Here is a 23,519-nt window from a genome sequence, read left to right as displayed (position 1 = left end):
ATCAATTCGTTCCCGTGATTTTTGCAGGAAACATTTCCTGGACTTATGTTTCTCAAACTGTGCGTGTGTGTGGGGAATTACATGGCTGTGCAATGGATGAGCATTTTCTTATTTTAATTTTGTCCTCTCCTTGTTCACGACTCCGAGAAATTAAGTCGTAAGAGAACATTGTGCAATAGGGCGCAATAATAAAATGGAAATGGGCAGGGCTACACCAGGATAGATGTGCACAGGGGACAACCATGTGCGGTTCTTACATAGGCAAGAGAAGCTGCGGCAGACCAAGAAGAACAAGATGGGCATATGACTTCAGGCAGCTACTAGGACCACACTGGAGCAGGACAGTGTGATCCAGAACTGTTTGGAAAGGGATGGAAGGATGCTAGCTCAAGTAAAATGTGGAAAGCGAAAGGGAAAAGTGTAAAAAGCGGTAAAATAAGAGTCACGGAATAGATTTATAGACAGAAAACTATCGGGCAGAGGTGCTCGCACAGTTGAGGCAGTGGGCTTCTGACTCCAACTTTGCAGGTTTGATTCTGGCTCATTCTGCTGGTGTTTGAAAGCGCTCAAATACAAAGGTAATAACAAAAATAAGGTCTTCTATTTTTTATAAATACATGGACCTGTTTATTTCTACAATGGTATACATCATTTTACAGCTTGAACATTTAGCTATTTTTCTACATAATCACCATTTCGGTCAATGTATTTTTGTAGACGCTGTGACAGTTTTTGTATGCCCATGTCATACCAGCTCGCTGCCATGTTGTTCAGGAAGTTGTGAACCTCATCTTTCATCTCATCGTCGGTGCTGAGTCGCTTTCCAGCCAAATGTTCTTTCAACTAAGGGAACACGTGATAGTCACTGGGCGCCAAGTTGGGACTATAGGGTGGGTGGATGATGATGTTCCACTGAAACTGTTGCAGGAGAGCAGCTGTTTGCCGGGCGACCAGCGGACAAGCGGTGTCGTGGAAGGTGTTTACGCCCTTGCTCAAAATTCCTCTTCTCTGGTTCTGATTTGCCCATCTGAGTTTTTTCAGGGTCTCACGGTACCTGTCAGCGTTAATTGTGGTCCCAGCAGGCATGAAGTCTACCAACAATACCCATTTTCGATCCCAAAAACATTTGTCATGACTTTACCGGCAGACTGTGTTTGCTTGAATTTCCGCAGCTTTGGCGAAGAGGGATGCCTCCACTGGCGGGATAATTGCTTTGTCTCGGGTGTAAAGTGGAACGCCCAGGTTTTGTCACCTGTGACAGTTGAGTCCAAAGAGTTGTCCTGTTCGGCTGCAAAGTGTTGAAGAAATGCGCAGGAAGAATAAAGTCGTTGCCTCATGTGGTCTTCAGGCAGCATGCGTGGCATCCATCTTGCGCACACCTTCTGGTATGTCAACTTTTCTGTGAAAATTCTTTGAGCAGTGCTTCAGGAAACCTCAGGAACCAAAGTGCAGAGGTCATGCAGGGTGATCCGCTGATCTTCACGCATGATTTGCTCAACCTTCACGACTCTCTCGACGGAAATTGGCGGTCTCCCGCTCCTTTGTCCTTCATGAATTTCAGTCCGACCGGCTGCAAACTCTCTACACCACTTACGAACATTTTTGACATTCATGCACGACTTGCCATACACATCCGTCAATTGGCGATGGATTTCAATCGGTTCAGTACCTTTTGCATTCAAAAAACAGAATAACTGCGCGCACTTCGCATGTGGCGGTAACATCCAATGGGAACTCCATTCTCAGTGGCTGCCAAGCCAAGACTGAGTGCCTCAACACAGCGTGCACATGTTTATATGCGAGCGTGGGAAACACTCTTCACAATATTGTGACCAACAGCCACACAAACAGAGTTCTGTATTTATAAAAAAATAGGAGACCTTATTTTTGGGATTACCCTCGTACGTCAGCCTCATGTTGGTAGATTTACTGGGACAACATTCTGGCACCTCGGCATCTCCAAAACTATAATACCAATATAAATGGTCCGTTATTATAATGTCCGATAACGGACCATTTATATTGGTATTATAAATTTACTCATTCAGGACAAATATTTCAGATTCCCTATGGGAATCAACATCTATATCATCTCCAAAACTGTGGAAAAAAAAAAAAAAGGAGTTTGTGGGATGTAAATCTAATAACATTATTAATGTTATTATAGACAGACAACTTACACAAGTTTAGTGAATAGTGTTGGAAAAAAGTACTAAATATTGAATTGAGACGAAAAACCTCAGACAACGGAAGGCAAAATGTTTAAAGTGGTTATAACTGTAACCTCCAAAATAAGGAAGGTTACAAGTAATAGGAATAATAAAAATAATATTAATGTTTGCTACCGTTGTGCATTCACATAGTTGCACACTAACACGAGACATGACAATATGTACGAAATTAAAATTATAAGCACATTAAGCACAGAAAATAATAACAGGATAACCAACATGACGGCTAAGAAAGGATAACAGGGAAGCGGCTGGGAACCATATCCAGGCGATGGAAGGTATTGGCAATGCTGAAGAAGCGAAGTCAAATGTAATCCTAAACTTTACATAACAAATTTAGATGAAAATTAAAACGTAAATATATAACAAAATACACCATTAAAATTTGAAAACAGAAATCCAGCAGTAATTACAATTTACCCCGAGGGTAGCATTTAGTTATCTAATCTTATACCGGAACATCACACACAACGTTCCGCTGTCATGAAACAGTTGGAAAGAAAGAAAAGATAAAAGGAAGGTAACGTTACACTATTATGAAGATGTACATGTAAGAAAGAGAACAACGTTTAAAAATATAATCTTGGTGCAGAGCACGTTCAGTAGGTAGCCCCCTCAAAAACACTTCTGAGAAAGGGTGTCCGTCCTAAAGTTGTATACTCCAAGATGAAGCGGAATTAATGAGACAGCCCCAGGGTGAAATTTACACATTATGATTACATCAAAAGGTGTAGAATATTTAATTTACAAAATCAACAAAAGGGAACTGTCTCTTTACAAATGTGACGTGACTTACCGAAAAGGCTAAGTCATTCTAATAAAATTTGGAAGCTGAAGGAAAACACGGGTAAGCTCCGGCAAAAGAAATTAAACGGGATACTACATTTGAAGATAACCTGAAAAATGAAAAACAACTAAGTGCTTACCTGTTGGAGGGGCCAAGAAGACCCGTCACCTTGAAGGCAACCTTTCCCTTCACTGGTCAGACAGAAAAGACGCCTAGGAAGAGCAAGGCTCTAGCGAAACGCTTCTCTTCGGAAATTAGGAAACCTTACAACAGCCAATGAGTGTCCGATCTTTTTCCTTCACCTACCAATCACATTTAAGTTTTATTTTCTCCAATTAGGGCCCAGAAATAAATGCTGACCAAGAACATTGAGAAGCACCGCGAAGTTACGAAATTGATGCAATATCCGGAAATATCTGGCACATGTACACTACAGTATGTTTCCAAAATATTACATCTTACTTTACTTTTCCCATGATAAAGAAACAATCTTGAAGCCATACGAAAATCAATTCCAAAATTCACATACCGAGGAGAGACAAACCAATGCATAAATGCCAAATTAACCCATAAAATATATACAATTCCTCGCCGTCTTCCGAGTCTAAGTAATTAAGTCCAAGTAATCACTACAATAACCTAAGCCAGCAGAAAAAGAATATAAAAAAATGATAGAAACCATCTTGCGTGACTAGCTCACCACGCAAGATGAATCAAACAGAGCTCCCCCTCTTGAAGGAGGCCTTTGCCCTTCATGGGGCACCACAGGCTTATTCGTTCATTCATTCTTTCATTCCTTGTTTGCAGCTATTTCTCTACAACCTCTATGCTATCCAATGCCTAATAGGGAACATTACTGAAGCTCTCCTTCTTCCTATAGGAAAACTTCATTTATTGTTTATAGACTATGCTAAAGCATTCGACTCTGTAGACCGGAATGTACTAACAGGTAAACCGGGACAACTTATAGGTCAGGATCACTACCTATATAGGATAATTCATTCACTCCTGTCGAAAATTTTTATATACATTGACGACAACCTGTCTAGATCAGATGCAATCCAGCAGACGACATGGGTGTTGCAGGGAGAACCTTTAAGTCCGATCTTGTTCAACATTGCTGCAAGGGATGTAGTTGAATCAATCACCAGTATTCGGGAGATAGTGGGTTCGAACCCCACTGTCGGCAGCCCTGAAGATGGTTTTCCATGGTTTCCCATTTTTGCACCTGGCAAATGCTGGGGCTGTACCTTAATTAAGGTCACGGTCGCTTCCTTCCCAGTCCTAGCCCTTTCCTGTCCCATTGTCACCATGAGACCTATCTGTGTTGGTGTGACGTAAAGCCAATAGGAGAAAAAAAAAAAGCACCAGTGAGGAGGTCTCCATTTACAGAGATGCTGATGACATGGCTTTAGTCTCAACATCACATAAAAAGCTACAGGAATCGTTACTTATTACTTGGTCGAATACAAATGGTCTAAGTATTAATTTAGAGAAAATAGTCCAAATGACATTTAGAAGAGGTGGGAAACTCCCAGCTGCAGAGTACATAAAATTCAAGAATAAAGATCTTGCCAGGGTCAATTCCTACAAGTACTTAGGTGTGACTTTACAATCAAACGTAAAAGGCTTTACCAAACACATCAGAGACAAAGCAGCCTCAGCAGTCGCAGCAATGAATGACATCAAAGTTCTTCGACAATTATCTATGGAGACAGCAGTAGCCCTATTCCACATCAATATCTCCCCCATCATGACATACACATTAGAGATTATCTGGGAGTAGCTAACAAAGGACAACTTAGCTGTACTAGACCAAGTGAAGGACACGTATCTCAAGAAAGTGTTCTGTCTGGCAAAGGACGCTCCTTCAAGGTTAACTTATGAGCTAACAAGAACACCCTTCTATATAGAAGATCTACGATTAAAATTATCATTGCCTTCCACATCACAATACCAAGCCTTACTTCAAGAGCTATAGGATAAAAAAGCCAATATTTGGATAGATTTCTACCGCATATACGCCATGATGTCAGAATGGAAGAATTCTGGCCATGACCTGCGACACACCATGACACGCTTCGCGGTCCATGGATTTCACTACAAAATGTGCCATAGAAAGTACCGGGCGCCAGGAAATGTTCTCCGCAGTGCCTACATGCTGCTGCATAAGGGAGCATCAGCAATTTAGTTGGCAGCGCTGTGTCATATCTGTCATGCTCACTTGCCGTCATTCCAAGGTCAACAGGATAGTAATGCTGGCAAGGCCAGTGGGCTGTTGAATTCGCCGGTGTGTGTTGCGAGCGTTCAGATAGATTATTGGAATAGTGCAACAGGATACAAGCGGTAATTGTACTACTGAAGAGAGAGCTGTTTGAATGGAATACGTTTGATCAAAAATTAGATGTTGGCTTTTCCGGCGTTTGCACTATTATCCAGCGTTTCGTCTTAGGTCTGACACTAGACTCGTCAGAGTGGGATGTGTCAGACCTTACCCACTGACACTGGGTGTATGCAGGTGAACGAGTCTAGTGTCAGACCTAAGACGAAACGCTGGTTAATAGAGCAAACTCCGGAAAAGCCAACATCTAATTTTTGATCAGATTTTTGATATGCTCTGTTGGTGAAAAAATATCTAATTCCCTCCATGGGAACTTAGAATTTCCGCTTGGAATACGTTTCTCGTGAAGGTGATTGGTTTACAGAAAATGTAAAACTAAAATTTCAGGCACGTTTCCCAAATTCAAAGTGTCTAAACTGGGGTACCGTTTGGGATTTGATAAGTAAATTTTGTGTGACTGGCTCAGTTCATGATGCACCGGGAACAGGCAGGCCTACACTTTTAACAGATGAGAAAGGATTGATGAACTTACAGTTAATATAATTAATTATGTGCTGTCCATTATGCAAGAAACTTTCCTTGAAAGTCTTCGACAATATGTGTAGACGTGTTGAAGTCTGTCTTCGAACACAAGGACAACACTTCCGGCATCTGTTATGAATATTGCTGTGGAGAGTACAGAGTTTACTGTTTGTTGTTTGTTTTGTTTTGATACAAGTGGCAGCAGCCGTGCTGCCAACTTAACTGCTGATACCACCTCGCGCAGTAGCATGTAGGCACTGCGGAGAACATTTCCTTGTGCCCTTTACTTCCACGAACCAGATGGAAAGTGTGTTTGTGAACTGTATGGAAAAATTTGTCAAAGGTATCACACAGAGCTGTTCTCCAAAAGAACAGTATACCTAGTTGAACTATGCAATTAAGATAATTTATCTTTCCTATATGCACATTGTGTGCTATCCTCCTATAATAATATTTCTCTACAAATACAGGGTGGACAAATCCCTACAAGCTGATACAGCCTGTTTCCTGGGGTAGACTTTAAGCAACCTGTCGCAACTTACAGGTCTTATTACTTCCCACATTCTCCTGTTTTACATGAGAGGATGAATACTGAACTGGACACGTATGTTCTGTGACAGAGTAACAAAGGGCCATAGCTGATCTGCAGATCATTTGTGGTTGGCTTCCCTGCTTTGATCCAGCCAATTTATGCAACAGGTTATTTCGTGCAGGAACTTTCACTTTGGGGTTGATGCCGTGCTGCTTAAATGTGAAGGTTCTGTTAACCCTTTCGCTTTCAAGCTCTCAGCTGATGAATGTGTGAAATCTGTCAGCCATATTTACCACACTATGCACACACTTTGTTTTAAAATTACATGGAAGGCACACGAATAAAGATATCAATATGAAAATTTGTAAACTTATCAGAGTATACATCACTTATTAGCAGTGTAAGTAAGTTATATCTCTAAACCAAAAGGGTTCAATGTTTAAAAAAATAAATAAATGTGGAAACAGAATCACAAGTTTCAGATTTGGGAAGTTTGGAAGTAATTCTGGGAAATAGAATTCACTGCCCAAGTTTGTGATTCATGTCAGTAGGAAGGCTATATTATTGTTAACTAGCGTGGTAAATATTAAGATCCTATGTGCATTAGAGTGCCAGCTCCGCGGTGTAGGGGTAGTGTGTCTGCCTTTTCCCCAGAGGCCCTGGGTTTTTATCTGCATCTGAGGGCTGGTTCGAGGTCCACTCACCCTACGTGATTACTGTTGAGGAGCTATCTGACGGTGAGATGGCGGCCCCGGTCTAGAAAGCCAAGAATAATGGCCAAAAGGATCTGTCGTGCTGACCACGCGACACCTTGTAATCTGCAGGCCTTCGGGCTGAGCAGCAGTCGCTTGGTAGGCCATGGCCCCTCGGGGCTGTTGCACCATGGGGTATGGTTATGTGCGTTAGATCCAAGGATATATTAAAATATTTACAGTAATGTGTCATTGAAAAATGTCGGCCATTTTTGCATAAAACACACATGTCTTAAAACTGATATGTAACACTCATCAATGAAGATATTACCAAGCAATTCAGTTGACCTATAGAAAATGAATCGCTTATTATCACTGTTAATGACTTGGACGTGTATACTATTTGCTTTGAATGTGAAAAAAATTAAAAATGAAAAACATACATTTTAATTAAGAAATTAATGTTAACCAAATTTTCTAAAATTATTCTGACTGTATGCTCTATTAGCATTATAAAAATAAAAGCTGTTTGTTCCTGAGACCATTTTTCTAAAGTACAGGGTGGCGCATGGTCACCTGATTTGTTTCATGAATAACACATTTGTTGTTGACAAGATTTGTAATTTATTGATGTAGAAATAAAGAATACAGCTTGGAAATACATCTTAATGAATCACATGTTCAATATGACTGCTATTTGGTTTTACAGCTTCTTCAAGTCGCACACGTGCATTTGTGACGACTCTCCGACAGAAATCTTCTGGAATGGCGTGGCATAACTCCACAATGATGGCCCTAAGTTGCACTGCATTTTTGGGTTTTCTGTGGTACACCTTCTCTTTAAGGAACCCCCAAAGGAAGAAGTCACATGGGTTAATGTCCGGGCTGTGAGGCGGCCACATTCGTCCTCCATAACATTCTGGAAATCTGTTTGACAATACCCTAAGACCACGTCTTTCGTGTAGGAAATCAAGCACAGTATTGGCAGTATGGGGCCATTCTCCATCCTGCATTAACCATTGTGTCTGCAATGGAAGACCTATGGCCATGAGTTGAGGAAAGAACTGGTTTCGCAGCATGTCTAAATAGCTTTCACCAGATACTGTAGCATTGAAGAAAAATGGACCGATGATTCCATGGCTTGACATTGCGACCCACACGCACACTTTCTTCCCGTAGGTGTCTTTCATGTGGATTATTCGCGGAGGTTCACGTGCCCAAAATCGAACGTTCTGTTTGTTCACAACACCGTTCACGTAAAAATAAGCTTCGTCTGAAAACTGTGTGTTATGTAGTACTGCCTCTTGGTCTTGCTCGATTGCCCACCTTGCAAACTCTAGTCTCTGCTCCTTATCTCTTGCACTAAGCTTATGCGTCACAGTCATCTTGTATGGATACAAGCGAAGCTTGGATTGAATAATTCTTTGTACATAGCGTGAAATTCTCAACTCAGCACTGGCTCTTCTTGTTGATTTACTCGGACTAAGTCAAAGCCACTGGAATTGCTTCAGTGTTTTGCGGTAAACGTATGGTACGTGCATGTGGCCGCTTACACTCCAAAACAGATCCAGTACCTGCAAATTTGTGATGTAATCTGTGTATTGTCTGTGGGCTGGCTGCCCACTGTGTGCCGAAATGAGCATGAAACCTTCTCTGTGTCAATGTAACACTCTTTGTCGCTGTGAATAGTAACACAATCTTCGCCTTTTGTGCGACGGTCAACCGTCCTTTGTCCGCCATCGCGGCAAACTGAAATGGCGGACTCAAAACGGAAGCGATGAACTCGTAACGACATCTGGAGTAATTTCCATTAACTGCACAAAGTTGAATGCACAATTTGATAGCTATTGCCCCAATAATATACTTGTGGATCAAAATTCAATCGGGTGACTTATCATGCACCCCCCTGTATGTAATATGATGTACCACTGACCTATTAACACTTGCATCTAGGGAAACACTCTCCATGTAACCCCTTGCTACACCTGGTATATATGGTTCTGGATCTATGCTTCTTCCCCTGCGAAGTACAGACACAGCACCTGGACTCCCTCTTATCAGGAAGTTTTCTCACACCTGGTGGCCCTCGAGGATCATTTGTTGAAGCATTCTTTGTCTGCAACCAGTCACTCCCTAAATCTTCAATGATCTCTACAATAAAGCATAGCCTAAATTCCAGTTTTCCTTGACCTCTTGCATGTTCCTTATGTAAAATGTAGGAATTCAGGACCATTCTGGCGATGATATTAAATGCTACCTTTTTCCAATATCAAACAGTTTTGCATTAATCTAGGGAAGCATACAACATCGTCAGAGGTATCCAGGCCCCCCATGAATTTATTGTAGCTGTGGATCACTTCCAGTTTTCTCACAAGTTTTACGATGTTCCCCCCTCTTAATTTTTACTTCCCTAGAGTTCGCTGTTGTCTTACTGGAGAGAAGAATTACAGTAGCCTTTTGTGATTTCTTCTCTCTGTAAGCACAGGCCAATATAGGTCCAAAATGACGGTACACAGTTTCACCTACTCCAGACTTCCTTTTAAAACTCTTAAGCAGGTACTTTCTGTTTCTCTTTACAGTGCCAGTTATATACGGTATGTTCCTAACAATAGGAAGCAATTCCCTTACAATAGGAACAGACATAAAGAAATAATTATTATCTACAAACACATGGTATCCTTTCTGAATGTAGTTCCCCAACTTCAATAGTACCCCAGTCCACACTTAGCAATATCTGGCAAGATCTGGCCCCCTGGTAGGTGAAGAATCCCAAGCAGTAGTTTGAAACTGAATTACAGAGCATCCAGAATTTTATTTCCTACCTGTGTTGATGTTAGGTAAATATTGCATAAGGCATGCCCTGTTCTTTGTCCCCACCAGGCTTTCATCAATACTCAGTTCCTCTTGAGAAGTGTAGTGGTGCCTAAGTATATTGTTGGCATGGTCAGCCAGAGGCTGAAATCAAATACAGGGATCATAGGCTGGATCACCTGGTGGAGCACACTTTTCACTGTCCACTAAATGAAAATCCTAAAAATATGTTAAAACCTATGAAATGAAATGAAATGAAATGAAAACATGGTGTTGATTGTGATGAGAAAATTGACCAGTATGAGGCAATGGCAGTTTTCCTGTTTATCGCCATATTCAGAAGCAAGCCAGAAAACCCCTCGTTTCTATTAGGGTGACGCTCTTCCATTTACGAAGTTGTGGAGATAGCTTGTCCTTGTTTTTGTTTAGGAAATGATGGGCAGATCAGTTTGTTTCTGAGACAAACCAGATTTAAAAGAACGGAGGTAAAGAACAAATTGAAATATGAAATGGGAGGGGAATCTGGTGGTGGCATATGCTTAGGTCCTTCCTGTCAGTTCCCGATACGGATGAAGTGGGATGGGCTGTTCCGGGGCCAAAATATTGCGATAGTCTTTGTCCTCCAAATCGCTATCCACTCTGACATCACTGTCTGGAGTTGCTGGATTATTATTATCATCATTATCATCATCATCATCATCATCTACACTTTCTAATTCGGACAAAGAAACATCTTCATCACTTGAATAATTGTCAAGATTTTCAGTGATATCGTCAGCTAAATGAACTCTTTTCGTCATGTTGCACAAATAACTAGGCCTAACCTAACTGAAATATACCTAACACTTCACTAACACTATGCACCTAATTACCTAAGGAAACTATTTAAATAATGACCTAACAAGTAAACTAAATATATTGCCTATGATACTGCTTAATTTCACTATATAGTCCTGAATGAAAACAGAGAGAAATGAACAAAAGCTTGTCGCCAACCATGATGTAAACAAGACATGGAACTCCAGTGAACACATTTCAGACTTTAAGAATACCTATAAATACGGATAGTCGGCAATTCCTGCAGAGTGTAATGTGAGTTAAAACTGTGTTCTTTTTATTCCATGCAAAAATGCTGCTATCTGGCACTTAAATAATGAAATAATAATACTAAAGGTGGGTAACAACGGATCGTTACCGTGAATGTTTTCGTAGGATCCGTGGGTAGTGATAGATTTTTACCCTGAAAGCCAAAGGGTTAAGCGTTACTCCCAAATATTTTGGAGAGTCGCAGATCACCTGCCCATGCTATTTTCAGCTTATGATGTACTTCCTCATTGCTCAGGTGAAAGGCACACGCCTAGGTCTTTGCATTATTAGGTCTTAGGTGATTTGCACTGTAATAGCTTGACAGGCATCATGGGAAGCAGACAGAGTTCTTTCCACTGTTTCAAACTCTGTTGTTCTGTGTGGGCAAGGCAAGATCGTCTGCACATAAGAAACTTCCGGTACTTGAAAATACTGGCTGGTCATTTCTACAGATGTTGAAATGGATTGGAGACGAAACACTTTCTTGTGGTAGACCTTTTCTCTGCACCCTCCATTGGCTACGCTGCCCTTGGAAGTAGTAAAAAAAAACCTACATTTCTGGAGAAGAGTGGCAATGAGGTTGGTAAACCCGCTGTACTTCGTCAGATAGTTGACCTTGTCCAGAAGAAGTTGATGGTTAACAGTATCGTGAATTGATAGAAAGGCCATACCTGTGACCTTGCAAGTTTCAAATCCAACCTCTAAAAGGTGTTAGATTTAGCAATTACCGGGTGAGTTGGCTATGCAGTTAGTAGCGCGCAGCTGTGAGCTCGCATTCGGGAGATAGTGGGTTCAAACCCCACTGTCGGCAGCCTTGAAGATGGTTTTCTGTGGTTTCCCATTTTCACACCAGGCAAATGCTGGGGCTGTACCTTAAGGCCACGGCCCTTTCCTTCCCACTCCTAGGCCTTTCCTGTCCCATCGTGGCCATAAGACCTATCTGTGTCGGTGCAACGTAAAGCAAAAACTCAGCTTGCTGTGGTATAATTAATGGATCAATCATAGATAGGATGCAATTCAGAATCAGTCTCCCCTGTAGTTTGTATAGGTAGAATAGAAACGCTATATGTCTGAAAACTTTTGGGATTGTTCCACCCCTTTGTTTTTAGAAGGGCAGTCGCTCTTGTCTTCCACCACACCTTTGGGATATGACATCTGCTCTGATCGGATATCATTCAGGCTCTTTATGCTGTTGCATTCTGTGACACCCTTGACCATTTCTGACAAATCTGAAAGTTACACTAAGAATGCTGCTTGCTTCCTGGTTGTTTCTTTGGGTTTGCACAGTCTGCCTTTATGGGTTGTCTTTCCATTCCAGAGTAACTGATGTGCAATTTAGTTTGCACTGATATTAGAGTTCCCAGTGGTCTTCGTTGGGTTACTGTTAAGGTGCTGGAGCAATCTCTTGCTTCGTGGCTATCTCTTGTCAAATAACTTTTATTCCGTGATAGAATATAAACTTCTAGTTCCACCTATTCAGTACTTCATTACACTTTTCATGTTCAAATAGTCATTACGTATAAAAACTAGGGCATGTTTTGGCTCATTTAGGGCCATCTTCAACTAGAAAAAATACAATTATTATACATATTAAAAAGTATTAAATTATTTAATATGTTTGAATACTTTTAAATATGTATTCAAGATGCATGGAGAAATGTGAGTGAAATATTTTCTCATGACTTAATGAAATGTTTGAGAGTGACACCACTTGTTGAAAGATTGATGTGGATAGAAATGAAAGGTCTAATGGATAAGATATCACGTTATATGTGTTCATTTTTATTGTCAGTGTTGATATTTAAGAAAATCTCTTTTCAGCTCTAGATCTTTCATTGTCCTCATTACTTTTACTGTCTCTGCTAAATCTTCATGCAAGGATTTATATTCCAAGAATTGGGCAGCAAGATCTGAGCTGTGACCAGGGATATAATATATTGTATTATGATGACCGACAGCCGTGGGGTATAGACATTCTGGAGTATTTTTTCCCAGCTTCAGCAAATGTGTCATAAGATTTTGGTGTTGGATCTATAGTGGACACTGCAGCATTCAACATATCTGTGAACTTTGACCAGTTTGCTCTCTGGAAATTATACCTCATGTGGAAAGGGTCTCACTGTTGAAATATTTTGCACATGATTGATCTATGCTGCGTGTTTGGTGGTGGATTACAGATATATGATCAGAGTTACAGCCATTCCTCCATCTCCCGCTGTTTATCGATGCTGATAGTTCAGGATAATTATGAGAGTTATTTACTACTTTATGAAATAACAGTCACGGACAAGGCCTACCCGCGGTGATGTTTAAGATTATTTACTTCTTCCACTTTTGCAATGCAGTACCATTCTTGTCTTCAGATTCATAACAGCAGGTGGTACTGTGTTGAAATTGCCGGTGACTCTCTGTATATGTTGGTTCTCAAAGTTGGAAGGTTTCTTGACTGTAAATGCAGTGCTGGTTGGTTTATACAGAGAAGAGATTATGCTGTTATTGAACTTGACGGTAAGGATTTCAGTGTAGTTTTCCTCTGTGAAGGCCTTGGATAGAATCTGAACATGAGGTCGGACAGATATGATGCTTGCATATTTATGATGATGTGTCTCAACAGCTCGGAACCTTCCATTAATGTTTTGGGTCGACGTATTTCGGTGCTTCTATGTGTCTCCTGTATACACAGAATGTGACATTTGTTTTGTCTGCATAAGTCTTGTTTTGATCCCCATCACTTAGGAATGCTAGATTAGATGATTGCATAGTGAAAAAGAATAAAGAATTTGTACAAGGACATCAGCAACAAAGTGAAAACACATATAAGAATGACTCCATCCATTATCTAAAAGCTAAGCCTTGTCGCTGCAGCATATGTTGTGGACATGTTAATAGTATCCCTAAATGGACAGCGAGTGAAACCCATGCTGTTGAAAATGTACAGTACTTTCTGAATTAAACCAACAATGCCAGTGTGATCCAAAGATTTAATTAAGCATGTATTGTATCGTGATGTGAAGGAATACAATATGATCGAACGTGGCTAGTAGGCTACATACGGACCAAACATTTTACAAGATATTGGTATTTGCCAATCTGAAACCTATTTAATGTAATCTAGAGCACGTGACCTGCATAGCTTTTGCATTGCATCGGGTTTGTGAAGCACTGAAAGATTAATATCCATATGCAAATACATTTATGTCTTGCATTAAGAGGTTACTAAAACAGGCTCCTGCTAGGAAACAAAAGTATGTTGAAAATACAGGACATCCTCTTCCGACTTCCCCCAATACTTACTAGATGGGGTACTTGGGTAAAGGCTGCAGTGTTTATTTTTAACTGTTTTAAAGCTTTATGAAATTTCTTAAATGGGCTGTTGTAATGGATGTGAAGGAAGCACAGGAGGATTTTGCAAAGCAGATACTATGTTTGAGTATTTACTTAGTGACTGGAGATGCAGCCTCACTGAAAATAAAATTGAAATGTTAAATGCTATCTGTTTGACAGTTTTCTGGACATGTGATTTTAATAACATTGTGTTCTGAGACTTGTTTTAGGCAGATTTTTAGTACATGATCATATGAGTGAATTTTGTGTCCTTACATATTATGTAAAATTGGTTTTGGTGATGTTTGCAGGAATATTTACATTTCGAATTTACACCTTTTTAACCAAAATTTTGCACCTAAAATTCCTAAAATTACAAAAGTACAAAAATGAAGGAGCAACTAGGTTTAGGGTTTTACATGACTATTGATATTGTTATAATCATAACCATGGTACCTTCAGTTATACATGGAATCCAAACCACAGGACTTTGTTACATTGGCCACAGTTTGAGCCGTGGAGAAAACACACTTTGCTCTTGGGGATGATGAAATTAATCCATTGTGGGGAACAACCCCATGGGATCAGGTGGGTGGACAGAAATTACTCTGTATCGTTTCATTTTCAGTCAAGAAAAGAGTGAAGTGATTGTCATCAAAAGAGATGGTTTTGACGAAGTCCATAGAAATGGAAGGTATCAGTTACAGATAAGTGATAAATTTAAGTCAGTGTAGTATCAAACATTTTTTCTTAGATAAAGAAGTCGTCATGATAATGATAATAGCAACAATAATCAAATGGTTTCCACTCCTTTTTTTATGGCAATTTTGATTTGATGCAATTTAGGCTGCTTGCATGTTGGTTTCAAAGTTCCTGCATATTCTGTCAGATGGCAAAGAAACTAAAACCTTTTTGAACAATATATTGATGAGTTTTAGTTAACTATTTGGGTAAACTACCAGTTTAAATGATCAGAGACCTTTTAGTTTTAAGACTTGGGAGTACTGAACAGACTTATTTCTGCCCTTCAGAAATTCAACATCCTCTACTTGGTTCAAACCTGCACTTTTAAGATTTGGAGGCTGTCATACTGCCACTGATCTACAGAGGGGACTTATCATCATGGTAACTTCTACAGAGCAATTGGAACATTCAAATATCATTAAAATGTAACCAGATCATCTATCAAACTATGTACCCATCCATGAAGAGAAAAGATGAGAAAGGGATTCAGTTAACTAAGATGAGATTTGTCCAGAGCTGATAAAACAAGATGTGATAAGATAAAAAATGAAGAACTACTGTTAAGAAAGTAGTCAGGTTTATTTGTTTTTTTATTTATTTATTTATTTATTTATTTATTTATTTATTTATTTATTTATTTATTTATTTATTTATTTATTTATTTATTTATTTTACAGCTTTTAGTGCTGGACTTTTATTGAGTAACACCAAGGAGTCTGCACAAGGCTTAACATCCATGATTAGAAATAGTATACCAGCACGTCTCCTACCCTGACAGCCAGCATTCTGATGATGAATTTTTTCGATCAACGGGACTCAAACTGGCAGCTGTTAAATAAGTACCCCACTGTCGGCAGCCCTGAAGATAGTTTTCCGTGGTTTCCCATTTTCACACCAGGCAAATGCTGGGGCTGTACCTTAATTAAGGCCACGGCCGCTTCCTTCCCACTCCTAGCCCTTTCCTGTCCCATCGTCGCCATAAGACCTATCTGTGTCGGTGCGACGTAAAGCCAATAGAAAAAAAAATAATAAGTACCAGTTACATAGTAGATTCTGTGCTTGCCTTTTATGCTCCTAGTTGTGTCAAATTCTGTATCTGTTGGTTGACTTTTAAAAACAGTTCTTAGATTTACAAAATGTTAAACTCCTATGAAAACAAAATCTTAGCATATCTCTCAATCTATAGTAATTGAAAGGTTGATCGTCACATTCTTATTAATTATTGTTAATATTCAATCCAAATCCTGATAAACCATATCTCCCAAACTTTTTAATGCAACAGCATTTGTCAAATGTGCTCATCAACCATTATGTAATCAACTCACAATTACTTTTAAAATCTGTCTGTTTTTTTGTGCATGTACACTGTCCTCAGGGGCAATCTCCAGTTGGGGAAAGTCAAAATAAGTAAATAAATAATAAAAAAACAATTATTACCTAGCAGAGTGGCTGTGCATGTTAACGCACTATGGCTATAGAGCCACGCTCTGCATTCGGGAGACATGTGGGTTCGAGCCCCACTGTCGGCTGTCCTGAGAATGGGTTTCTGTGGTTTCCCATTTTCACCTCCAGGCAAATGCCAGGATAATTCCTATTAATAGGCCACAGCTGATTTCTTTCAGCTCTTTACCCAGTTTCATTCACCATCATTCATTTCATCTTCATTGTTCCTGATCTAAGGTTGGCATAGGAAGCTGTAAGAACATGCCACATAAATTAATCTCATCTCATCCCCAACCCTGTATCAAGAAATACGACTAAGGGGTACATACCATATTATTATTATTATTATTATTATTATTATTATTATTATTATTATTATTATTATTATTATTATTATTATTATTATTATTATTATTATTATTATTATTATTATTATTATTATTATTATTTAAGAAAGAGGAAGACACAGAGTTGATATGACACCCAGAAGAAATGCAGAGAAGATGGAAGTAGTATTTTGATAAGCTGCTAAATGTGAGAAACTGTGCAGAGGGGACGGTAGTAATACGGTGTGATGACTCAGCAGTAGATTATGATATTACAATGTTAGAGGTGGAATTAGCAGTCCATAAAATGGATATGGGGAAGGCACCAAGGATGGAAGAAATTAGTGTGGAAATAATACAGGCTGCTGGACCTGTTGGACTCCAATGGGTGTACAGTTTGTTAAAGTGCATATGGAACAGAAACATGTGCCAGAACTATGGGAAAGAGGTATAATGATAACAGTCTTTAAGAAGGACGACAAAGTGTGTGTGATAACTATAGAGGAATTGCACTCTGAACACAAGTGGCTAAATTACTGGAAAATATATCAGATAGGAGAATGAGAAGAAAGGTAGAAGGAGAGTTGCAAGAAGAATGGTATGGCTCTAAAAATGGAAGATCTACAGTGGAATCAATCTTCAGCATGAGGCAATTAATCGAAAAGAATTGGGAATATGGAAAGGAGCTCGTCATGACATTCATAGATCTAACAAAGGCATACAATAGTGTTTCCACGGAGAAGGTTCGGACAAGGTCCAGAAGAGACTGGGTACACAAATTGTGCAAATGGTGTGAGCAGTGTACAACAAATGTCACCAGTGTACAGACTCCATTTGGAAAGAAGGAATGGTTTAGAAATGAAACTGGACTAAGACAGGGGAGTGTACTGTCACCTGTGCTGTTTCTAATGGTTATGGACAAAATTTAAAGCAGACAAAGAAAACTTATGCGAATAGGGAGATGGAGTTATTATTATTTGTAGACGATATTGTGGTATGGGAAATAAACAACAAAGAAGGACAACAACACCTTGATGCATTGAACAAAAAAATTGAAAAGTGTGGTATGAAAATCAATGCAGAGAAAAGCAAGACCATGGTGATATCAAGAGGAGAAAGACAAGGGAAAGGCATTGTGAAAATCGGGAGTCACAGCCTTGAGATTGTTGACAGTTTCTAATACCTAAGGAGTGAATTAATGCAGAATACAAGGCTGGACATGGACATTAGCAAGAGGGTGCAACAAGGCAATGCATTCTACCAGAGTGTAGGAAACATTGTCCTGGAATAAGGAAGGGTAAAGAAGTAATGTACAAAATGTATTATGCAATCATATTGACTTGTGCAGCTGAGACCTGGGCGGTGACAAGTAGGGAGGAGAGTAGAATTCAAGTCAGCAAAATGAAATATCTATGAATTATGATAGGAAAGACAGTTAATAATAATTTGGTGTGGCTATTTCTAGCCGAGTGCAGCCCTTGTAAGGCAGACCCTCCGTATCTGCGTGTTATTGTGGTACAGGATAGTGGTGTGTGAGTTGCAGGTATGTTGGTGACAGCACAAACACCTAGTCCCTGGGCAATTGGAATTAACCAGTGAAGGTTAAAATCCCCGGCCAGGAATCGAACTTGGAACCCTCTGAACTGAAGGCCAGTATGCTGACCATTCAGCCAAGGAGTCGGACAAAGGAAAGACAGATGAGAAACATTGTTTTGTGGTGAATAGCATTTGAATCTAGGTGTTCTAAATTTCATTACTTCAGTGTCTCTGGTTAACGGACTTCATAGGACTGAATTCAAATCACACGGATGTAGTATGAAAGGTCAAACATGTTTATTGAAACAGATCTCAGTTAAATATTTACAAACACTAAAATATACTAAGTGCACACTTATTCCTGTAATGTGCCATGCTGTTGGCATGCCAAACTTCAAATACTGAAATGAACATCACTTGATCACATTGCATCTGTTCGTGACCACGATTGAAACAGGAGTTGAAACAGGAGTTACCAAGCAAAAGCGGCAAGTTTTGGCCGTGCACTTTTTATGATTTAAAAACACTACACTTCCTGCCACCTGGTGGTGAACTAGAGTGTTACAACACACTGTCACATTGTCAAACAAGAATGTACAATTCTAAATAACGAATAACACATAAGAAACATTTGAGAGTACTGAATATTTTCCCCCTGTTGATTGAATACCAATCAAAATGAAATATGTAATGTATCATACAACAGAATGCTAATTACCAAACATAATAAATTAAATTTAAATTACACTTGAACCCATAACAAGATAAATCATATGGTTAATGATAAAACACCAAACAAATGCATGGGAAACTAGATCAAAATTCACAAGGAATGTTCCACATTGCACCGAGGAATGATCATCATGTTAATATGCATTAAACTAATTGAAATGAAATGTCGTATGGCTTTTTTTAGTGCCGGGATATCCCAGGACGGGTTCGGCTCGCCAGGTGCAGGTCTTTCTATTTGACTCCCGTAGGCGACCTGCGCGTCGTGATGAGGATGAAATGATGATGAAGACAACACAGACACCAGCCCCCATGCCATTGGAATTAACCAATTAAGGTTAAAATCCCCGACCCGGCCGGGAATCGAACCCAGGACCCTCTGAACCGCAGGCCAGTACGCTGACCGTTCAGCCAACGAATTAATTTATATCTATAAATGTACACTTGACAGGGTGTTGTCTTGACATCGTCACTGAATTGAAGTACATGAAAAACACACACACAGGCGAAGATGGTGGATGAGGCAACCCATCTTTTCTGGGTAAATTTAGAAGAGGAAACCACTGCTTTGTGTAGAAGAGGGATCTTCAAAGGCTAAGGGAGTAAACCCTAAAAGAAAATCCTCAGATGGGTTAGGCTTAGCAGGTCAACAGATGAGTAAATTTGTAGGCTACTTGCTTTCAACTACAATACAAGCCTCGGGTGGAAGTTTAAAAATAGAAATGGAATTGACAAGTCTCTGAGTACAGTTGCACATTATGATAGTAATCCTGATGTTCGTGCAAGTGTTAGATCAGAGAACAAAACCAGATTTGGAACAATAAATATTTTAACAATGAATGGGAAGGAAAATGAATTGATTGAGCTAATGGAGAGACGAAAATTCGACATCCTGGGATTAAGTGAAGTAAAAGGGAAAGGAATGCAGAAACTAAGAAAGGGGCACACCTTGTACTGGATGGGTAACAGTAAAGAGAAAGAAATGGAGTGGGATTTGTAGTGAATCAGAATATTGAACCAATAGCTGAAGTTGAGTATGTAAATGAAAGAATTATAATAATGCACATGTAAACAAGGAACTACTGAAGATAATACAGGTGTATGCTCCACAGACAGGATGTAGCATGGAAGAAAAAGATGATTTCCTCAATGAACTGGAAACACATATTGTTGGAGATGGGATCATGATAATGGGAGATTTGAATGCTCATGTGGGAACTGATAGAATGGGATATGAGAATGTTCTGGGCCCACATGGGTATGGCAATAGAAATGAAGATGGAGAGAAACTGTTGGACATTTGTATCAGAAATAATCTGATAATAAGGAACACATGGTTAATGAAGAGGAATAGCCATAAGATCAGCTGATATAGTTGGGATGGACACTATGGAACACTCATTGATTATATAATAACAGACCGAGAATGGGGAAGATAGGTCATGAATATGAAGATAATCCCTAGTGAAAGTATGGAAGGTGATCATAGATTATTGTGGAATTAAAACAAGTAAAATCCCCTAAAATGGTATTGAAGAAGAAACCAAAGATCAGGATTTGGGAATTGGAGGAGGAGGATAAAAGAATGGCATTCCACAATTGTATAAACAGGAAGTTGCCTCACAAGGAAATACGAAGTGGAGAAAAAGAGTGGGACAATTTGACAGACATTTGTGGAAGCAGCAATTGAGGTATGCAGGAAAACAAAAGCAAAGGTTAAGGGAAAGGAGACACGGTGGTGGACAGACAAAATAAAAACCGAAATAAAAGAAAGGAACAAGGTGAAGAAAGAACTGGATAAGGAAAAGCAAAAAAACGTACCTATCGGAGGGATGACAATAAGATAGAAAGGTTACATGTGGAATACGAAAGTTTGAAACTACAAGTAAAGAGGAGTATCGAGGAAGAAAAGGAGAAATGATGGGGGGAGTTTACTAACAATATTGAGCAAGATTGTCCAGGAACTCAGAAACTATTATACAGAGTAATAATATCGAAAAGAAAAAAAATCAAGGCATTAGAGAGGGAATATATATCTATAGTACATGAGGAAAAGGATCTTCAGAAGGTGATGGTAAAGTATTTTGAAAAACTTTCTTGTGAGGATGACTGCTCGGAGGAAGAAGGAGGTATGAAAATGGAAATAATAGATGGAGAAAAAGAAGAAAACCGGATAACATGGTTAAAACTTGAAAGGGCAGTGAAAGCAATGACCAAAGGTAAAGCAAGTGGAAAAGACGAATTCAATGCTGATATAATTAAGGCAGCAGGAAGCATTGGACTACAGTGGCTATACAGAGCCCTCGATGCCATATGGAAGGATGAAAGGATACCTGAAGATTGGCAGCAAGGAAGCATTGTACCACTGTTCAAAAGAGGAAATAGGAAGAAATGTGAAAATTATAGAGGTATAACTTTAATATCACATGGGCTAAATATAATGGAGAATGTCATAGACAAAAGACTGAGGGATATAATAAAAACACAGAGGGAGAACAATATGGCTTTAGACCAAATAGATCAACAATAGACTTGATATTTACAGTGTGGACGATAATGGAAAAACATCTGGAAAGGAACAAGAAAATCATCTTTGTATTTTTGGATTTGGAAAATGCTTATGATACAGTTAAGAGGAAACATGTATGGGAATGCCTATTGAAGAGGAATGTACCAAGGAGACTGGATATTTGGAATGAAAATCTGAAGGAATTTGGAATGGTAATTAGTAAAAAGAAAACTGTAGTCATGCACTGTGGAAAAGAGGAAAAGAGAAGCCAAGTGAACAGTTAGAGAATGTAGAACAGTTTACGTATCTGGGTAGCATTATTAATGGAAGTAATGAAATCAATCCTGAAATTAATAATAGACTAAGTAAAGGTACAAAATTTTATCATCAAGTCCGAGGGCTTTTATAGGATGACAAAGTACCCAAGAGAACGAAATTAACATTATATAAAGAGTATTTCATACCAATTGTAACATATGGATTAGAAATGCTGGTAACCAATAAGAGACAAGATGATCAGATCCAAGCAGTGGAAATGAAATTTTTAAGAATAAAAAGACAAGAAGAGATAGAATTCAAAATATTAAAATCAGAGAAGAGCTAAATATAGAACCATTATTACAGAACAAAGCAAGGCTGAGATGGTTCGGACATGTAAAAAGAATGGGAAAGGAACGGTTAGCAAGAAGGGAATTGGAAAGGGAAGTTAAGGGAAAGAGACCAGTTGGAAGACTGAGAAGGTGGATGGATCAGATTTGAAAGGACATTAGAGAAGCTGGATTGGATGTGGCGGAAGTAATGGAGCAGGAAAAGTGGAAGGACAGAAAGGAGTGGAGGAGGCTTGTTAACCACATCTAGGTGAAGTGGGACGATGATGATGATGATGCTGATGCTGACAAGAAAGTGACTTCGGGTTAATGCTGTGGGGTCAGGTGGATCAGAGGAAAGGGTTGTAATTGGTCTCGAATGTAAGCAGGCTTCAATCTGAGTGAGTACCGTATATATTTCTTCAAGTGTCAGAGGGCAATTGCCAGTTAATCAGCGAAGGTGGTATTTCACAGATTTAATTTCAGCTTCCCAAATACCTCCGAAATGAGGAGAGTGTGGTGGTATGAAATGCCATTTGATTCCTTTGTTAGCCATATCATTAGTGATATTGTCTTGAACCCTTGGAAATGTTATGAATTTGTGAAGGTCCGGAAGCTCCTTGGCTGTCACAAACATTGATCCATTATCACTGTAGATATTTGTCTGTTTTCCTCTTCTTGACATAAAGTGACGAAGTGCAACTAAAAATGATTCCGTTGTGAGATCACTCACTAGTTCAATGTATGGTTTAAGTTTCACGGTATTTTTCTTGTTCATAGGACGCAAAAGAATTGGGCCGCTGCAATCAGTGCCACAAATTTCGAAAGGAGGTGCTGGTTGAACTGTAGGTTTAACATAGTCAGCCATCAGTTGCTACATAGTGACTCCCTTATGAATCTGGTGTCTTATTATCCTTCTGCCATTTGGAATCCAATACTTATCATGGAGTGTGGAGAGTAATAACTCAGGTCCTGCATGAGCTTGTTCCAAATGTGCATGTGGAATGATGAGCTCTGTGATATGATGCTTGGGTGATAGCACGATCTGATGTTTGGTTGAGAATGGAAGTGATGTGTTTGTTAATCTACCTCCAACTCTAAGTATACCATTAGATAAGAAAGGGCACAGATTTCTTATCTGACCTTTCTTTGGTAAAGCTCCACAAGTTCCGAGTGTCCTCACCGAAGGTTTCATTCTATGCTAATCAAATGCAAGTTTTTAGTGAATTGTGTAGTTCATGAACTGTGGATGACCCTGTCTTGTTTTTAGGTTTCTTGGCATTGTGGACAAATCTTTAGCAGTAAGCAACAACTCTCTG

General features: G+C 39.4%; 1 protein-coding gene across 1 annotated transcript in view; it reads left to right on the top strand.

Moving 5' to 3' along the window:
• The window catches only part of MCTS1 (malignant T-cell-amplified sequence 1 homolog), a 101,552-nt gene that overhangs the window by 12,410 nt on the left and 65,623 nt on the right, over positions 1 to 23,519 (top strand). The window lies entirely within an intron of this gene.

This window comes from Anabrus simplex, chromosome 3 (assembly GCF_040414725.1).
Source record: "Anabrus simplex isolate iqAnaSimp1 chromosome 3, ASM4041472v1, whole genome shotgun sequence".
Taxonomy (NCBI): domain Eukaryota; kingdom Metazoa; phylum Arthropoda; class Insecta; order Orthoptera; family Tettigoniidae; genus Anabrus; species Anabrus simplex.
This window is presented reverse-complemented; position numbering and strand designations above follow the sequence as displayed.